The following is a 21,320-nucleotide window of genomic DNA, read 5'->3' on the forward strand; positions in this document are numbered from 1 at the left end:
GAAAGTTGTCACCAGATAGCAGAGAAAACTAGAAGAATTGAGAACCCACAGATGAAGGAAGGAGATGATCCAAAATTTTGAGTGAAAACACTGAGCATGTGTGTGGGATTTTTGAACTTTAAAATTTGACTAGGTGAATGAATCACAAGTATTAGAGCCTTTATTCCTTTCCTTTTGAGCTGGTCACCTTCCCCAGAGTGTTCTCTTCATCTCCTACTTGGTGGGTAAAGTTCTAGCTCTAAGAATTCTGGGAGTTCAGCAGAAAAAAAAGCTGGGGACTTTACCCAGCCTGAAGATGCCTCTAGTCACTGCATCTCCTACTGTCTATGTGATACCAACATTTTCATTCAATGCACTTGATGCTCATTCCGAAGATCCTCAGTCTTACCTTTTCCAGGGAAATGAGTCCTTTGTCTTCTATCCAGTGGGATAGCAGGGAAGAGGGACTAGAGTTCCAACTACTTTGTAGTTTCCCCCAGTTTTCTTCATTTTAGCTTCTCTCGCTTCACTTTTATTTCTGGAGGCATGTGGTGTTACCTGCTCCTAACTGTTTTGATAATTCTCTGCTTTAAATCAGGAGGCTTCTCAGGCCTCAGAACACCGCTTCCTTAGGATTCCTCTTTTTCAGGTATGCTCAGCCAGTCCATCTGTTTTCCAGCTTGCAAATTTTGTTGCTGTTGGCTTGGTAAATGTCACGAATTGCTGAGGCTATAAGTCTTACTTCCTTTATCCCAGTTAAACTGCTTAAGATCTGCATATTTCCCTGAGATCCTTTATTGGTCATCTGAGAATATACTCCTGGAAGTATATCCCTGAGCTACCCAATTTGTATGCAGCACAGCATGGGTTGCCACAAAAGAGTTCTGGGTGTGCCGTGAAATATAGATCACTGAAGTCCTTTCTCCCTGAGTTTCTCAGACAATGGTCCAGGCAGAGCAAACAAGCCAGAAAGTGTGCCCAAGGTCGCTGTGAACAGTGAACACATAAAACCTCCAGTAGGTACTGCTCTATAATAAGAATGCAAATCCTCTACCACTGGGACATCTACATCAGCAGCCACTCTGGGTGTGCAGTCCATTGAGCTGCTGCATGTTGTATGTTCCAGGCACACAAAAGAGCATGATATATAGGCCAAGGTCAGGGCTAGTACGGAGAAGGCAATAGCACCCCACTCCAGTACTCTTGCCTGGAAAATCCCATTGACGGAGAAGCCTGGTAGGCTACAGTCCATGGGGTCGCTGAGTCAGACACAACTGAGCGACTTCTCTTTGACTTCTCACTTTCATGCATTGGAGAAGGAAATGGCAACCCACTCCAGTGTTCTTGCCTGGAGAATCCCAGGGATGGGGGAGCCTGGTGGGCTGCTGTCTATGGGGTCGCACAGAGTCGGACACGACTGAAGTGACTTAGCAGCAGCAGCAGCAGCAGCAGGGCTAGTATCTTAAACTGTCTTTACATACATTATGTTCCTCTTGCAATCCAAGTGCAATTTTAGAGTCATCTAAGCTAGCAGCCGGGTTACAGTCCTAGCAATGTATTTGTATTCTATATTTGAAATATTCACCTTATTTTGAAATTATTGATTTGAAAAAGTTTGAATGAATTTGAAATCTACTACAGTTATTATAAAAAATTTTATCATTAAAGTATTAATGAAGGAAACAATCTATTTAATAGCTTTAAACATAATTTCAATAGTTTTGAATTTTTAAACAGTTTTTAAATATATTTAAATGGTATCTCATATACCTGTATGAACAAAGGTTTTCCTTAATGGTGACTATCAGTAATTTGAAAAGATCATCATTAAAAGGTCTTGATAAGGAGTTGTAGATAGCCCTTTCAAGCATAAAGAAAAAAAATTTAAGTACTTCTTTAAACAGACATGAGCCCAAGTTTCTAAGTTTTCAGTGAATGTTATTTGCATGTGTCATATTTCTTCAGTATCAAAATTTACCCCCAAATTTTGTACTTATTTCCTTTCATATAAAAACTTTACTTAAGAAATAATTGTAAGTGGAAAGTAACCTTAAAATTGCATAAAATTTAAAATTTTTAATTAAAAATAAATGTTTTTAAAACGAGAGTGAAACAACTCAATAAAAATTGGGCAGAAGACCTAAACAGACATTTCTCCAAACACATACAGATGACCAATAAACATGAAAAACTGCTCATTGTCATTATTAGAGAAATACAAATCAAAACAACAAAGAGGTATCATCTCACACCAGTCAGAATGGCCATGGTCAAAAAATCTACAAACAATAATGGTGGCAAGGATATGGAGAAAAGGAAACACTCTTGCACTGTTGGTGGGGATGTAAATTGATACAGCCACTATGGAGAACAGTATGGAAGTTCCTTAAAAAGCTAAGATTAAAACTAACATATGATGTAGCAATTCCACTCCCAGGCATATACACTGAGAAAATCATAATTGAAAATAGATACGTGTACTCCAAAGTTCATTGCAGCACTATTTACAATAGCCAGGATGCCAAAGCAATCTAGACGTCCATCGACAGATGAATGGATAATGAAGATGTAGTACATATATACAACAGAATACTACTCAACCATAAAAGGGACGAATTTGAGTCAGTTCTAGTGAAGTGAATAAACCTAGAGCCTCTTATACCAAGTGAAGTAAGTTCAGAAAGAGAAAAAAAATATTGTATATTAATCTATATATGGAATCTAAAAAAAATGGTACTGATGAATCTATTTGCAGGGCAGGAATAGAGACACAGACATAGAGAACAGACTGTGGACACAGTGGGGGAAGGATAGGGTGGGACGAGTTGAGAGAGTACCATCAAAACATATATATCACCATATGTACAACAGATCACAGGAAGTTGCTGTATAACACAAGGAGCTCAAGCTAATGCTCTGTGACAGCCTAGAGGGGTGGGCTGGGGTGGGAGTGAGGTTAAGAGGTAAGGGGACATTGTATACTTATGGCTGATTCACACTGTTGTATGATAGAAACCAATACAGCACTGAAAACCAATAATCCTCCAATTAAAAATCAAATTTTTTTAAAAGTGAAAAGACAACCCACATAATGAGAAAAAATATCTGCCAATCATGTACCTCAAAAGGAATTTTTGCCCAAAATATATAAAGAAATCTTGCAACTCAATAATAAAAAAAAAATAGAGAGAGAGAATCCAATTTTAAAAATGGACAGAGAATCTAAATAGATGTTTCTCCAAAGAAGATATACAAATAGCCAATTAGCACATGAAGAAAAAAAGTCTGCACTTAATTTTCACCAAGCTTCTTAGGTAATCACTCGACTTCCTTCAGTATATCTGTGTTAGACTGGATCCCTGGAAATGCATTACAAGATGGAGAATTTCGGGCAGAATGTTTGCCAGGAAAGGTCGTCAGGAGACACACCTGTAAGGAATTAAGGGTGGAGGCAACAAGGGGCAGGAGCTGACCAATCGCGCATTTACAGCCAAGGCCTCAGGTGATCTCACTTGGAGGTATGGAGTTGTGATGGCCTTTCAGAGTTGTCTCTATTTGATGTGAAGGGCTGGGCCTATGTGTTCTCTCTTCAGTCATTCATTGCACCTGCTCCGAGGATATATAACATTGAGTGAGACACACTGTGAGTCGGTGGAATTTTGTTTCTCTACCAACTTGGAGAGGGGTAAGTCAGCCCTGGGCAGGGAGCTGCAGAATTTGCCACACTGTGAGTTATCACAGATACTGACTTAATTTCTTTAACTTCCTTGGGATTCTCCTGGCGACATTCATTTGGGTTATTTACATTCAGCCTACTTTTCCAGGTTATTTACATTGGGCCTACTCTGTACCTCCTGAGATTTCATTAACATTGTGGATATTGGTACTCTATACTTTTTATAGCATTTACTACTATCTAATATTATAAATTAATTTATGTGCAGTCACATCTTTGTGGGCTTCCCAGGTAGCAGAGTGATAAATAACTCAGCTGCTAATGCAGGAGACACAAGAGACATGGGTTTGATCCCTGGGTCAGGAAGGTCCCCTAGAACAGGAAATTGCAACCCACTGCAGTATTCTCACCTGGATAATCCTATGGACAGAGGAGGCTACAGTCCATGGGGTTGCCAAGAGTCAGACATGATTGAACATGCCTGCACATCTTCATTGCTACTATAAAACCTGAGAGGATGACAGCTTCATTAATTATTGTATCACCAGCACCTAGAGCACTGACTGGAATATAAGCAGGCACTCGGTAAACATTTACTAAATTAGTGATAAAAATAAATGAATGAGTGAGAGGGTTCCTGAATCCAATTCCGACATGTGTGTTTGGAGGCTTCCACACCAACAAGCAATTCTCAGATGCCAGCAGGATGTTGGAGAACTCATTGTTGACACTGTACTTAGCGATGGAGTCAGACTCCATAGCTAGATGCCTCAATTCCACAAAACCACTCTTCACTTCAGATGCTAGTTGCAAGCCCAGGTTTTTACCTGTGCTTCTGAGATACCGGCTCTAGGTCAGTAGTCTCCTCGACCCTCTCCTTGGGTTCAATTAATTTGCTAGAATGGCTCACTCAGAAACTTAAAATCTGTTTACTCATACAGTAACCAATTTATTGTAAAAGGGTATTAAATTATACAAATCAACAACCAGGTAAAGAGATACATAGGTCCCAAACAAAGAATCGTGCATCCTTGTGGAAGCTGGGGCTCAGCATAGTGGCAAGTGGAAGTGTTCTGGCTCCCTAGTGTGGAAACTCTCTGAAAAGGGCCAAAGAGCTGTCCTTTTGGGTTTTATAGAGGCTACACTATATAGTCGCATGCATGTGCGTGCTCAGTCATGTCCAACTCTTTGCAACCCATGGATTGTAGCCTGCCAGGCTCCTCTGTCCATGGAATTTTCCAGACAAGAATACTGGAATGGATTGATATTTTATGCTTATATAGTTATGATTGACTAAGTCATTGATTGAACCTCAAGCCTTGCTTTCCCCTCCTGGAAAATCAGGTGATGGGACTGAAAGTTCCAATTCTCTATTCACATGATTGGTTCTCCTGGCAACCGGCCCCCCCTGGGGTGGGATCCAAAAGTCACCTTCGTTAACTAAACCCAATTGTGATGGGAGAAAACCCAAGGGTTTGGGGAGCTGTGTGGCAAGAACTATGAATGAAGACCAAATATATCTGAGAAATGTATTTTGGTCATCTGATGAGTATCACAATTGATGAATTCATTAATTTCTCTTTCTTCCCCTCCCTGCCCCCTTTACTTCTTCTTACTTATTTTCTGCTTCTTAGTATCTCATTCTGCTATGAAATGTATTTGAGTGGCAATGTCATAAGGTCAATCAATCCTGGTAACTCCTGTGGACATCAAAGGAGTTTACACATTCTTGAAATATCACCTGATGAGATGTCCTGTCTAAGAATTTACTGTTTACATTTTAAGGAACATCATTTTCTTAATTTCAATCTTTTAAGTGATTTTTTTCTATTATAATTTATATGTAAGAAGAGAATTGTCAGTTCTACAGAAAATGAAGTCCCATGTCCAAACATTTTTCAACAAATTGCTATTGTCTGTGAGTATATTTAGAACTTAGGCACATAGACTCAATAATATTTTCCGTCTCTTATCTTTTTCAGGATGTTGTCTTACTCTGATAATTCTCTAACTCTCTTAGTAGGGTTATAAATTTCCCTTGGGTGTTGATAACTTATCTGAAAAAGTTACGGTACATTTTATACCTTCTGTGTGGACTTTTGCTATTAATCTGTTCAGAAATTACTTCAACTACTTCTGTATCACTGGAGACAAATGGTCACAGCACTGTTTTTTGTTTTGTTTCTTCCGGTTTTTAATCAGGCCATAAGTTTAAAATAAGTTCCAATTTTTCCATTTCTTTCCTATAATTATCTGATTGGTTAGTAACTTAGGACCTCTTTTTTCTGCAGTCCATAATGCATGTTTCACCTCAAATGTTATGGAACTTGTGATATGTCTTGGGGACAAATTTAATGATATAGCTTACACTTTCCCAATACAAAAAACAAATTTCTTTAGATTGAGGATATTTCTGTTGTCAAATGAATTTCTTTGTTTTCTGAACTTGTCTCTGTCTTGATGTTCTTGGGTGTATGTCCAAAATGACCGCTTCCCTATACTTTGTCTCCCTTATACACAGTTGGTGATCTTTCATATATACACCTTTTTGTTCCTATTATTTTTAGGGCTGGCCTTTGTTTCAAACAAATGTAATCAGTTACATTTCCAGTTTCAAACAGCTTAATTCAAACAAAGTTCTAGAGTCAAGCACCATTTAAAAGAAGACCTATCTTTTATAAGATTAAATGTTTCAATGTTTATCTTTCTATGAATATATTAAATTCCTTAGAAAGGATCAGTTAGAGTTGTCCCTGTCCTGATTCTGTTTAGATCTGCCTTTTCTTGTCTGTGAGTTGTTTTTCCTATGTTTTTATAACCCGTAACAGTGATTTGTTGATGTCCTAGTATTAGGAGTTTCTATTTGCTTAAAAATTTCTCATTAATTGTGATGCATAATTATTAACATTTATTAGTACTGTGTTTCAAGTGCTTCTAGTTTGTAGATTACTTCATTATGTCCTTTGATCTTTTTTACATTCCTTACAAAATATTTTTTGAATGAAGAAACTAAAATCAGATTGGCTCAGGAACTGTTTCAAATCTTTGTTTATCTGTGATACTTGACTGCCTCATAAATGTGACATTTTAAAAAATATCGATTTCTTTCCTCCATTGAAGACCTCAAATCGTAATTCCATTGGTCTTGTAATTCCTATGAAAGCATGCAATGCCATAACTGCTAGAGATATGAGTCTTGCTTGTAACTTTGTTCAGTGCAAATATTCTATACCATGTTAGTGTGATCGCAAGCAAATTTCCCCAGGTAAAGAAATTTCTTGCTCTTGGGGCTAAGAATACTTAAATTAGTAATACATCTGAACTTACCAGTTAAACATTTCATGTCTTCCCAGTATAAGATATTAATTCTTTATTGCTACCACTCTTGCTTTAAAGAAAAAATCTGTATTCAATTGTCCATTTTTCAAGTTGCATGAACTCAGAACAACTTTTGCAATGTCTTTCTGAACTCCTGCCCAATGTTAACTCTTATTCATCTAAGGTGCTCTGTACAAACAGTTCTATAATTTCTCAGTCCAGTATGTACTATTTCTGGCAACATAATGACTTCTTACAAGTTGGAGATAAATGTTAAAAATAAGGCAGAACAAATAAAGTAAATAGAAATGAAACAGGAAAAAACATTGGGAATATTGATGGGGGGTGAGGATTTATTGAGCTTATCTGGAAAAATTAAATGAGACTTGTGAATCATGTTAAGGAAGGAATTATGCTATTGGATTATAAACTTTATTTTGAAGATGCAATAAGTAATACAGTCAGGTAGTGTCTTAAAGAAGTGAGAGACAGATACTAGAGAAACCCTAGGGTAAATACTAGAATCTCAATATAGGGTTTAAAATGTCACAGATCCATAAGAAAAGGATGTATTATACTTAACATTGTGTTGGAAAAACTATTTTGAAAACAAAAGCCAATTCTCAGTTGGCATTACATCTAAAACATATTGAAATGATGAAAAGTTTAAAAGTAGCATCTAAAACTATAAAATACATGCAGATTTTTCAGTGTGGAAGATAAGAACCTTCTAAGAATGAAATCATTATAATATGTATGAAGACAAAATAGATTTGCCTATTACATACAATTTAAACCTTTAATATATCAAATATTAACATTTTCTATTCTATTAAAATGTTTAATTCCTTTTACATCTAAATCCTTAATATAAATCGGTAAGCAAAATGGCCAAACGCGACTAATTATTTTGTCATATATCTAATAGATATATAAAAATCCAACTCATTATAATCAGAGAAATACAAATAAAAGCTTCACAGTTCAGTTCAGTTCCTCAGTTGTGTCCAACTCTTTGCAACCCCAGGTATTACAGCATGCCAGGCCTCCCTGTCTACCACCAACTCCCGGAGTTTACTCAAACTCAATGCCGTCTACCCATCTCATCCTCTCTCGTCCCCTTCTCCTGCCTTCAATCTTTTCCAAATGAGTCAACTGTTTGCATCAGGTGGCCAAAGTATTGGAATTTCAGCTTCAACATCAGTCCTTCCAACACATATTCAGGATTGATTTCCCTTAGGATGGACTGATTGGATCTCCCTGCAGTCCAAGGGACTCTCAAGAGTCTTCTCCAACACCACAGTTCAAAAGCATCAATTCTTCAGCACTCAGCCTTCTTCACAGTCCAACTCTCACATCCATACATGACCACAGGAAAACCATAGCCTTGACTAGACGGACCTTAGTCGGCAAAGTAATGTCTCTGCTTCTGAATATGCTATCTAGGCTGGTCATAACTTTTATTCCAAGGAGTAAGCGTCTTTTAATTTCATAACTTTTCTTAGAAGGAGCAAGCGTCTTTTAATTTCATGGCTGCAGTCACTATATACAATGATTTTGGAGCTCAAAAATTAGTCTGTCATTGTTTCTACTGTTTCCCATCTATTTGCCGTGAAGTGTTGGGACTGGATGCCAAGATGTTAGTTTTCTGAATGTTGAGCTTTAAGCCAACTTTTTCACTTTCCCTCTTTCACTTTCATCAAGAGCCTCTTTAGTTCTTTGCCTTTTGCCATAAGGGTGGTGTCATCTGCATGTCTGAGGTTATTGATATTTCTCCCGGCAATCTTGATTCCAATTGTGCATCATCAAGCCCAGTGTTTCTCATGATGTACTCTGCATATAAGTTAAATATGCAGGGCAACAATATACAGCCTCGATGTACTCATTTCCTTATTGGGAAACAGTCTGTGGTTCCATGTCTGGTTCGAACTATTGCTTCTTGACCTGCATACAGATTTCTCAGGATGCAGGTAGGAGGTGTGATACTCCCATCTCTTTCAGAATTTTCCACAGTTTGTTGTGATCCACACAGTCAAAGACTTTGGCATAGTCAATAAAGCAGAAATAGACATTTTTCTGGAACTCTCTTGCTTTTTCCATGATCCAGCAGATGTTGGCATTTTGCTTCTTGTTCCTCTGCCTTTTCCAAAACCAGCTTGAACATCTGGAATTTTACAGTTCACGTACTATTGAAGCCTGGCTTGGAGAATTTTGAGCATTACTGTACTAGCATGTGAGATGAGTGCAATTGGACGGTAGTTTGAGCATTTTTTGGCATTCTGTTCTTTGGGATTGGGTTGAAAACTTACCTCTTCCAGTCCTGTGGCCACTGCTGAGTTTTCCAAATCTACTGGTATATTGAGTGCAGCACTTTCACAGCATCATCTTTCAGGGTTTGAAATAGCTCAATAGGAATTCCATCACCTCCAATAACTTTGTTCATAGTGATGCTTCCTAAGGCCCACTTGACTTCCATCCAGGATGTCTGGCTCTAGGTGAGTGATCATACCATCATCATTATCTGGGTCATGAAGATCTTTTTTATATAGTTTTTCTGTGTATTATTGCCACCTCTTCTAAATGTATTCTGCTTCTGTTAGGTTGATAACATTTCTGTCGTTTATTGAGCCCATCTTTGCATGAAATGTTCCCTTGGTATCTCTAATTTTCTTGAAGAAATCGTTAGTCTTTCCCATTCTATTGTTTTCCTAGGTTTCTTTGCACTGTTCACTCAGGAAGGCTTTCTTATCTCTCCTTGCTGTTCTTTGGAACTCTGCATTCAAATGATCATATCTTTTTTTCCTTTTTGCTTTTCACTTCTCTTCTTTGCACAGATATTTGTAAGGCCTTCTCAGACAACCATTTTGCTTTTTTGCATTTATTTTTCTTGGGGATGGTCTTGATCCCTGTCTCCTGTACAATGTCATGAACCTCTGTCCATGGTTCATTAGGCACTCAATCAGATCTAATCCCTTAAATCTATTTCTCACTTCCACTCTATAATCCTAAGGGATTTGATTTAGGTCATACCTGAATGGTCTTTCTTCAATTTAATCTGAATTTGGCAATAAGGAGTTCATGATCTGAGCTACAGTCTTGTTTTTGCTGACTGTATAGAGCTTCTCCATCTTTTGCTGCAAAGAATATAATCAATATGATTTCGGTGTTGACCATCTGGTGATGTCCATGTGTAGAGTCTTCTCTTGTATTGTTGGAAGAGGGTGTTTGCTATGACCAGCGCATTCTCTTGGCAAAACTCTATTAGCCTTTGCCCTGCTTCATTCTGTATGCCAAGGCCCAATTTGCCTATTACTCCAGGTGTTTCTTGACTTCCTACTTTTGCATTCCAGTCTCTATAATGAACATCTTTTTTTGGTGTTACTTCCAGAAGGTCTTGTAGGCCTTCATAGAACCGTTCAACCTCAGCTGCTTCAGCCTTACTGGCCAGGGCATAGACTTGGATTACTGTAATATTGAATGGTTTGCCTTGGAAACAGAGATCAGTCTGTTTTTGAGATTGCATCCAGGTACTGCATTTCAGACTCTTTTTTTGACTATAAGGGCGACTCCATTTCTTCTAAGGGATTCTTGCCCACAGTAGTAGATATAGTTTTCACCTGAATTAAATTCACCCATTCCAGTCTATTTTAGTTTGCTGATTCCTATAATGTCAACGTTCACTCTTGCCTTCTGTTTGACCACTTCCAATTTACCTTGATTCATGGACCTAACATTCAGGTTCCTATGCAATATTGCTCTTTACAGCATCAGCCTTTGCTTCCACCACGTGTCACAGCCACAACTGGGTGTTGTTTTTGCTTTGGCTCTGTCTCTCCTTCTGTCTGGAGTTATTTCTCCACTGATCTCCAGTAGCATACCTACTGACCTGGGGAGTTTCTCTTTCAGTCTCCTATCTTTTTGCCTTTGCATACTGTTCATGGGGTTCTCAAGAATACTGAAGTGGTTTGCCATTCCCTTCTCCCGTGGACCACATTTTGTCAGAACTCTCCACTGTGACCAGTCCATCTTGGCCCTACCGAGCATGGCTCACGGTTTCATTGAGTTAGACAAGGCTGTGGTCCATGTGATCAGATTGTTTAGTTTTCTGTGTTTGTGGTTTTCAGTCTGTCTGAAAGGAGACTGAAGGAGAAGGATAAAAGGGTTATGGAAGCTTCCTGATGGGAGAGACTGACTGAGGGAGAAACTGGGTCTTTTTCTGATGGGTGGGACCGTTCTCAGTAAATCCTTAATCCAGTTTTCAGTTGAAGGGTGGGGCTGGGTTTCCTCCCTGCTATATACCTGTAGGGCTTTAAGGAGATACCCCTTGCCCAATGGCAAAGGAGAAGCCCCAGCAAGAAGGTAGGACAGGCGAATTTGAATTTAGAATCAAACCCCATTCTAGAGATGCTCAGAGGGCTCTAACTGACCTTGTGCGCACCAGGACCCAGGGACCCCACAGAGACTGAGACGGAACTGTGTTTGAGCATCTCCTGTGGAGGTACAGGTCAGCAGTGGACTGCCACAGGGACAAGGGGCTCTGGGTGCAGCAGACTTGGGTATGGCATAAGCTCTCTTAGAGGACATCGCCATTAATCCCACCATAGAGCTGCCAGAACTTAGCGGGACTGGGAAATAGACTCTTGGAGGGCACAAACAGAACCTTATGTGCACCAGGACCCAGGAGAAAGAAGCAGTGACCCCACAAGAGACTGACCCAAACTTGCCCAGGAGTGTCCAGGAGTCCCCAGCAGAGGTGTGAGTCAGTGGGGGCCTGCTGCAGGGCTGGGGGCACTGAGTGTAGCAGTGCACGCATGGGATCTTTTGAAGGAGGTCGCCATTATCTTCATTACCTCCACTATAACTTGGCCGCAGATAAAAGCTTGACAATTTCCTAGAATAGCCTATAAATTGGCACCAAGAAATACATAGTACTGACTGACTGTTTACCACCTCAACCAAAGTTGGCATCAGAAGGTAGCAAGTAAGAGGCCCAAGAAATGAGAATACAAGGGTTTGCCTGAAAGCAGTGAATGCAGGAAAAAGTAAATACTATTGGTCCATATAATTTATGGATCCACTTCTCCACTAGTTTGAGGGGTAGAACAGGGGCAATTTCAAAACAATTAAATCACGCTTAAGACAGAGTGCTCTGGCATTCGAAACACGAATATCAAGCTTTGGAGCACGTGTAGGTGGTGTCTTAGTCTTTCCAGGCTGCTTCTAACACTACTGTAGACTGAGTGGCTTATAAATAATCGAAATTTATTTCTCATAGTTTGGGAGGCTGGGCCGTTCAAGATCAAGGCGCCAGCAGATTATGCATCTGGAGAGGTCCTCCTTCCTGGTTCACACACTATAGTCTTTTCTCTTTGTCCACACATGCTAAAAGGGGAAAGGGATCTCTCTGGGGTCTCTTCTTAACAGAACACTAATCCCATTTATGAAGGTTCCATCTTCATGACCTCACTAACTCCCAAAGGCCCCATCTTCATATATCATTACATTGGGGGTTAGATTTTAATATATGAATTCTGAGGAACACAAATAGTCTATAGCAGGTGGTAACTATTTATAGATATTATAAATATTATATGCCTATATGTAATATATATTTATATTTAAGTCTGTACAGATATAAAAGCAATGACTACTCTTTTAAGATTCATTGATGCCTATAAACGCCAGTATTTCACAAATGTATGTCAAGTTTAAAAATGCATAGCCTGGTCAGAACACAGACATACTAAATATCTTTATATATTATTTAAATTGAAAAACAATCATAGTTAAACTAATGCATGGCTTTCCTTTTCAATTTTAATATAAACATTATGCCAGCTCATTAATTTTTCTTCCATAGCTTCAACATTTTAGTTGAGCCACAGAAATACAAAGTGAATACTACGTATATATTTTTAAATAGAATATTTTTTCCAGGTTGTGTTTCTACCAGAATCTTTTGTTCCAAGTCATTGAATACATTTCATAAGAATGAGTCACTTCAAAATGAGATTTCTTGGGTTATAAGCATAATGTGCATGCATTTGGAAAAAAATAAGAAGGAAAAAAAAATTTTTTTTAAGCCAGATGAGTAAGTTAGCATAGCCAAAGGGCAGCAACATCTGATGTGGTGACAAGCTTTGCATGCTTCATGTATTAATGCAGTTTCCATAGCAGCCACCATATCACATGATAGTTCAAAATAATTTATAATTGCCAAGAATCCTTAAAGGGAAACATATCCAACTCTGACATAATTTAAAAAGATCAACTAAGTGTTTCTGAATCTAGATCCTGACTCAGGCCCCAAAATGAAACTTGATGGGTACCGCAACCTCCAAGTGTCTACCTCTCTATCCATAAAAAAATAAAGATAAAAATATATGCCATGCCTGTCCCAAATAGGATCAATGATTAACAGTTACGAACATGCTTTGAACAGTGGAACCTGATGGACAAATACTAGGCACAGTCAATTTGCAGAATCATAGTCTTACAACCGGTAGAAACATTAGAGGTCGCCTGGTCCCAGCCCTCACTTCACAAGCGTAGTAAAGGCACTAAACTTGTCTGCAAGGTCACATTAGATGAGCAGCACAGTCATCACTAGCACTCGGTAGGTCATTTGTTTCCAGGTCCAGTGCTCTTGGCCTTTGCCCCTCTCTGTCTCTGTGGCCAGCTGCTGCTGTTTGAGAGCCACCACCCCCGCCTCCCCGAGTCTCCACACTGATTACTATGGTGGAAAGTAATTGCTCTAATCTTCAGAGGACACAGTCTGCTCGCATCTGGTCGTATAGAACTTCAGTATGTATTGAGATCTTTTTGCACAGCTGAAATCTTCCTATTAATTCCACACTGAGTCCTTAGCATACTCTTATCCTAAGCTCTTTCAACTGTCTGAGTGTTTATGAATGACCTTTTGCTATAACAGGGATTTTTAATAGGACTTTGAAGATTCTAGCTAACTTTCAAGTGTCTAGGCATCATGTAAATCAGAAAGGGAAGAGACTCCATCTCCTGAAAGAGTTCTTGTCTGAGTTGTCAGTTGAAATGTAGCATTCATAGCCGATTTTCATTGTGTGTGGTATATTTTAGTTTGGGGGCAATTTCATTTACAGATCTAATGTAATACTTAAACTCTCTTGGAGGAAGGTTACCCCCATTTTGCTGTTGGAAAAAAAACTGCTTTTCGGAGAAATTAACCTTTTATTGTGACAGTGATGTTGGAGCCAGGATTTGAACTTAGGTTTTTGTTTTGCTTTGTTTTTAATCAGATGCTTTTTCTATTTCTCAGCAGTGGGTGCTTTTGATCAGACTTGCTCACTGACTTGGTGTCCGCAGACTGTAGGGCCTAGAAGGAATGAAGCCTGACACAGCGACCAAATACTTACACAGGATCTGATATTTACTAACCCATTTGAACTTGAAGTCTTAGTCCATATCTTCTGCCTTAGCTGCTAGCCTTGCCTTTTCAACTTGACCCGTAGTCTCTCAACTCTTGGCTGTAACACTGATTACAACAATCTTAATTTGATCCCATAAACTGTCTTCACCTACCCTGTCCAGACACCTGATAGATAAAAACTGCTAAGGATGAATTGACATGCCAACTGTGATCAGCTAGGGCATGATCAAACATAAACTGCAGTGTCAGACTCAGCAGCTTGGCATCCCTAGACTACTAATATAATTTTCTAATGACTTCATTTACTTTATAAATTGCCTTTTCATTGTATGTCCATATCCACAAACTATCACCACCATCCTTCTCAATCCTCCCAATCTTTCTTTACAATATACCTCTTATTTATAAAGAACTTAAATATTAGAAATAGTCTCTTCTATAGATCATTGAACCCAACCCCACCATTATACATAATTCTGGATTTTAAATATTACAGGAAATGTAAGGTCATCCAGATTATTGGTGGTAAAGTCCCTGACAATCAGCTATCAGTCTACTCTCTTTCTGAAATGTAGGTGTTTAATTTATTCATTCCTGTTGTTAGCTTCTCCCCTTTCTACAAAGAATACATCAAGAATACCATGTTGAACAAAGTTCACAGGTAAATTTTCCTAGTTAATGTGATGTCATCTTCCTGCCCAGAATGTAATCACTGAGAGAAATAGTAACAACTCTACCAATTTACAAGACAGGGATAGTTACTCATATAAGGTTGGCATGTCTTGGCATACTCAAACATTAATAATAGTCCAAGAATGCTTTGGCAGAGAGTGCAGGATTCACATCTGCAGCTAGTCAGAATACATGGGAAAGAACTTATCATCTGATAGTCAATCTCCATGGGCTTTAGATGGTCCTAATTAATGGTGCTCCCTGGACTTCATGCTTCATGGTATCAGACAAACTCTACATCCCAAGGGGACAGTAATAACATCTCAAGGGGGAGATATCCTTCAGTTTAACTCTAAACTTCACGTGTTAGTTGCTCAGTTGTGTCCAACTCTGCGACCCTATGGACTGTCGCCCATCTAGCTCCTTTGTCCGTGGAATTCTCCAGGCAAGAATTGTGAAATGGATAGCCATCCCCTCTCCAGGGGGTCTTCCCAACCCAGGAATGGGAACCTGGATCTCCTGCATTGCAAGCACTCTGAGCTGAGTGTTCAGTAAATATGGGTGGTTGACTAACTCACCGAATATGGAAAGTAATGGTAAAGGATATGAACCCTGGAATCTAACTACCTGAATCCTGTGTTTCTCTCACTTTTTGTAATTTAGACAAGTTATTCGTTTTCTGATCCTCAGTTTCCTTGTCTTTAAAACAGAGCTAATAATACCTCAAAGGATTATTGCAGCCAATAGTGAGATATTTCAGCAAAGAGCTTAAAAGTTCCCTGACACAGAGGGAGCACTTGATAAATGTCAGCTATTACGTTTAAATCACCAAAAATTTCTTTTTCATAGACATGAGACAAATGACAGATTCTGTTCTTTTTCAGAAAAAGGAATCCATTCATCTTCAGGAAAAAAAAGTGACTGATTTTACAAGCACAGCCCAGGTCTGAGTTCTAGCCACCGCCCGGTTGTGTGATCTTAGCCAAGTAAGTTAACCTTCCTGTTTCTGTTTTATTATATTTAATATCAATATCATAGTGCTGGCTACTTTGTGGTGTTATGAGGTTTATATGAGTCACCACATATGAAAGACTGAATTACTAAATTGGCCTATGGTTAACACATTGAAAACATTTGCTGTTATTCTGGATCTTACGCATAAGAGGATATGGTTAGATTAGGATTATTCCAATCCACAGATTTACTTGAATGTGAATAGGTTTTCCAGCCATTTTCATCATTCTTTGAATCAAAATATTTTGGTTCTTATTGTACCCAGTAGCTATTACTCTCTTTGACAGGAAATGGTGTGAGATGAGAATGCCTATAAATCACACTTATTTATTTATTTATTTTTGAGTCTGCTGTTGAATTACTGATTTGGCCTTTCAGGATTGTGTTAGATTAGTAGAATAACACGCCACTACCAACCAGACCACCACCCAATTTCCACTCAGGTTTTCTGTGGATTTGTGTGTTGGTGAGTAGAAGAGATTAATTAAATTACAGAAGAGTACAGATGTCAAAAGTGTTATGCAAGCAGTATTTCTGCTAGGTGGACTATATCAGGCATCCCAGTTCAGGAACCCTTAGAAACAAAGGTTACCATATTCTGGGCCACAAGAAGGGACAAAGAGCTATTGCTGTAATGCAGGTTAGATGAGTGAGAAAAAAACATAATGCCGCCAAAAGTCTAGATTTCCCCTCCCCTTACTGCCAGGATACCTTGATCTTTGGTGTTTTAGGCTCTATCAGATATCATGTATGTGTGTGTGTGTGTGTGTGTACAAAAAATAAATAATTATACATCTATATCTTTTTTAAGAAGTTTAAAAGAAAAACTTTTACAGCTCCATCATGCAAGACATTTTTCTCTTTGTCTTCCTGTTTGCTTATGTATACTTTGTTATAGTAGTGAAATTATATATGTGTGTGTGTGTATATCATGATTTTTACTGTTAAAATACTGTATTTTCACATGACATAATTTGACAAATACCAGGAATGCTGTCCCTTGCCTGTGTGCAAAGCATGGTCCTTTAAGTCTATTTGATTAATTTTCTGTCATAACTATTCCCAAGAGGATGAATGAGCTATTCTTTTAAATATATTGAGTTCCTAACACCTTACACACTATCCAAACACTTTGCTCTAGCAGTGACAGGAAATTTGGGGCCTCACATTCACACCCTTTACAAGCAGGCAAGGAAGAAAAATTAAAGGAAGAAAATAAGACTAGCAAGCAGGCAACACAAATTATAAGTCTTTCCTACTTCCATAGCTGCTCAAGCTGTGTTCTAAATAGGATATTTCTCTGGAAGTCCAAAGAAATAAGAACTTTATTTTCTCTTCCAAAATGGAAACAAAATACTTCCATAGCTTGGAATAACTAACCGTAAATTACACATAGTCTATACTTACCCTACTCCACTGCCTATTCATTTGCCTGTCATGGGGTGACCTAAACACATCACTGGGGCCATCTTATTTTATAACATTGCTCTCTCTTTTTCTTAATCCAGAGAAGCATAACAAAAGAATCTTTACTTCCATGACCAATCAAGAAACCATCTCTCTATATAGTATTTTCCCTGGAGAAGGGATAGGCTACCCACTCCAGTATTCTTGGACTTCCCTTGTGGCTCAGCTGGCAAAAAATTCACCTGCAGTGCGGCAGACCTGGGTTTGATCCCTGGGTTGGGAAGATCCCCTGAAGAAGGGAAAGGCTACCCACTGCAGTATTATGGCCTGGTATATTCCACGGACTATCCATGGAGTCGCGAAGAATCGGACACGACTGAGCGACTTTCACTCACTCATATAGTATTTCCACAGGTTACTCTTCAAAAACAAAGAATCTGCTATAAAAACAGTCATGAGTTAATTCTGTTTGGGAACACAGTGTTGACTGTGCACTTGGCTGAATTAGTGCTAATGGAAATGAGGTCATGAGTTTAAGTCTCATGAGGCTTCTCTTTGTTCTGTGGTTGTCCTAACCTCACCTGGTTTGCTGGCTTGCAAAACGAAAAGGAACCTCACAAGCTCCTCTCCATATGAATGGAGCTCTGCTAGACCTAGACTTTTGAGAGTGTCGGGATGGATAAAACTTGTGAGTCTCCTTGGGATCCCCAAAGACCTACACATGCCTTGGCAAAGTGTAACGTGTGACTTTAGGAGGTCAGAGCTGCCCAGCCCAGGGACCTGGAAAAGTTTCCCAAAGCAAAATACATCTCAACTGCCATCCAAAAGGGGCCCTCGAGGTCAGCTTTTCCTTAAAGCTGGAGTTTGGCCACCTTTAGGAGCCCATAAGGCTGCTGCTTCCTCCTCTCTATGAGAGGAACATTTAGGCAGGCTCCATGGAAACAGAAACTTCTGCTTGTTTCTCTGAGTCAAAAGAGCCAGTGCATTTTGATCTTCTCTAAAGACTTTTCAAGATTCCTTTTCATTTCTTCTATTTGACATTGGTTACAGAAGTTTCTGGAATATGCAGACAGTCCTTTTCTCCCTGTGTCCTTGTGAGACAAAAGGACTCTTTCCAGCAAGAAGGAGAGACCAGAGGCTCTCATGGAGGGAGCGTACCACATGTGAAGCCCCTCTGAGGATGACTAGGTAGTGATTTTCTCCTGTAGGTGGCCCTTCCCCTCCAACAGTCTGAGATGGTTGACTCATCATCTGAGAGTCAATAAACTGCTGGAGCACAAAAAGCCCTCTCCCTCCCTACCATAGCACTCGACATCTAGACGAAGCCCATTCTGACTATAACATGGAGTGATAGTCTCTACTCTTTTCCTTTGGGAGGTGGAAGGACACAGTCGTGTACATCTTATGGGATGGAGAATTTAAAATTGCTATGAAAAGTACAAATATAAATGAGGTTATACACTAACCTATGAATATGAATAGCATCATAGGAAACAGTTATTATTTATAGTTGGTCATATTCTGTGGGGGATTTTCCACTCTGGGAAAATTACCATACCAAGATTGTACATCCATTTGTTTCTGAGTAAAGAGTAGTGAATAAACTTGAGGGAAACCTCAAAAAATGCAAAACAATAGCAACAAATTGTTATACAATTATCATTGGACATTTTATACAGTGTGATCCAGATACTAGCAGATATTCTGGTATAGGTTTGTGAGCTTACTCATATGTAGAATGAAACACGCACATGCTCTGATCAACCTCCTGAGACAGTCTGTGAAGGAGCCTTGCCCATGAGACTGAGTTAAACCATCTGGTCTCTAACTTCATACACGTCCAAGGTGGGCCAGCTTTGTTCAGTGAGTGTGTACTATGGTCATCCCTTCCTTTAAGGCTGAGAACAAGCAATGGGAAAACCTGAAATATGTGCCCTTAGACACCAAATTATCCAAAGTGTAATTATGTTTATTACAGCTGAACCAGCATGAAGAAAGAATAGTTAGGTGTCCTATTTCTCTCTCTTCAAACTCACAGCAGCCTTAGATATAAATGAGAGTAGCTGAGTGTTAAAAGAGAAGGTCAGGTCATGGAAGGTTTAAAATGCCCACTGGAATGTCCCATCTCTACAATCCAAATTTTACCATGTATTACACAGCAAAGATCCCAAAGCCAGAACATGTTGAACAAAATTGCTGAGAAATAAAAGTTTAGATAGCTAAAAAAAAATGACCTTGAGTAGAAGGTGTGGTGAGTAGGAGTGTTACGAGGGCTCTTCAAAATGTTTAGGAAAATGATAAATTGATAAATAAGGGGTTAAAAGTTAAAACAAAAGACAAATTGATAAAAGGACCATCTTCTATCATATTTGTTTAAATTTTCAGAGATGAAAATGACAATTCCAACCCCCCAGATAATTTAAGCAAGCCAAATCCCAAAGCTGTGAAATAATGTATCCATGTTGATACTGCAGGCATAGCTCATCTCTTTGGACTCTTAGTCCAGGGCTCTTAAACTCATCTTAAACTCATCTCTTGAACTCTTAGTCTAGTGTTCTTTCCATCATCCTCTACTGACAGTAAAGAACAGCACTTTATCATGACTTTTGGAAAAAATCTTATGAAGTTTCCAGTATAGTACCCACAATTTCCATATTAGCCTGTCTTGAGACACAGATCTTATCACAACCAGTGTGTGCTTTCTGAGGGCTCCAAAAATTCAGAGGGTGAATTTGAAGATGATATACTTCTGAAGATGATATTATCACCAGACAATAACAAAGACATAAGTAGACTTTCCTCACTAGAATTTTGTAAAAGCTATGACTAAGTGACTAATCTAAGCATGCATAAAACTCTCTGGCAAAAACGGGTGATACATAATTTGCTAGTGAATGTTCCTTGAGATGAGAAAGGGAAATTAAAAAGAGAGTTCAAATAGGTATTTAAGAGAGATGGTTTGATATAAGTGCTGTATTTACATCTTTTAGGAATCCTGTTTTCACATTTCTGTAAAACATGATTGATAATAGAAAAGGAACATTGTAGTGCCTAGTGAATACAGAGCCTGAAAAGAATCACTTGTTTTCTTCAAACTGGATTGGTATCTTTTGTATATCTAATTTGTTCTGCTTCATGACTTGGAGCTGGAGGTTCTGTTAGTAAGCAAAAACAATTTTTGAATAACTTAAGATGAACATTTTTTATTTCTCATCAAAGAATTCAGCATGAGAATTATGCTTAAAACATATTTTTAACATGTTTTTTTAGAATAGATTTGCATTCCATGCATACTACAAATTTCCTACATTTTCCCCTAGTCCCACTTTCATCAAATAGAGAAATGACCCACTTTCCTTCTATAGAGGGTCATTTGTCAGGCTAGGAGATGTGAGAGTGCAAGAATCCTGGGGTCAGCTTCAGTCAACTGTTCACTTGAATTCCCCTGGAGAATGTGAGCTATGATTTGTGGAAATGTAAGGGTCAAAATCAAAATTATATCAAGTTTCAATAATAAATTTGGAGCTGGAAATGAATTTATTGCTTAGCAAGTGTTTGGGAAGAAGTAGAAGGGGAAAAGCAAGATGAGCAGATCAGGTATAATTGCCCCAGCTGGGAGATGATTTGTCTGACAACCATCTTTAATGACTAGTGACTCACCATATATGAATAGCTGAGATTGACTTAATGGTACACCACTCCCTTTTTCCATGTCTCACAACTAGGCACAGTTTTTCCAAGACTTCCATCAGCAACTTCCGAAAATTTACTATATCCTCTAGTGTTTTCTAGAGATAGGAAAGTAGCTCTCACACATTGTGTCTGAATGCATCTTGGCTTTATGAGTAC

At 38.7% G+C, this 21,320-nt stretch overlaps 1 protein-coding gene across 1 annotated transcript in view; it reads left to right on the top strand.

Moving 5' to 3' along the window:
• The first annotated feature begins 15,933 nt into the window (after positions 1-15,933).
• Positions 15,934-21,320, top strand: part of LOC101115786 (cullin-1-like) — a 43,225-nt gene continuing 37,838 nt past the window's right edge. Inside the window, exon 1 of the mRNA XM_042249159.2 lies at positions 15,934-16,036. The gene's annotated coding sequence lies outside the window, so the exon portion shown is untranslated. The remainder of the gene's footprint in view (positions 16,037-21,320) is intronic.

The sequence above is a fragment of the Ovis aries genome, chromosome 4 (assembly GCF_016772045.2).
Source record: "Ovis aries strain OAR_USU_Benz2616 breed Rambouillet chromosome 4, ARS-UI_Ramb_v3.0, whole genome shotgun sequence".
NCBI lineage: Eukaryota > Metazoa > Chordata > Mammalia > Artiodactyla > Bovidae > Ovis > Ovis aries.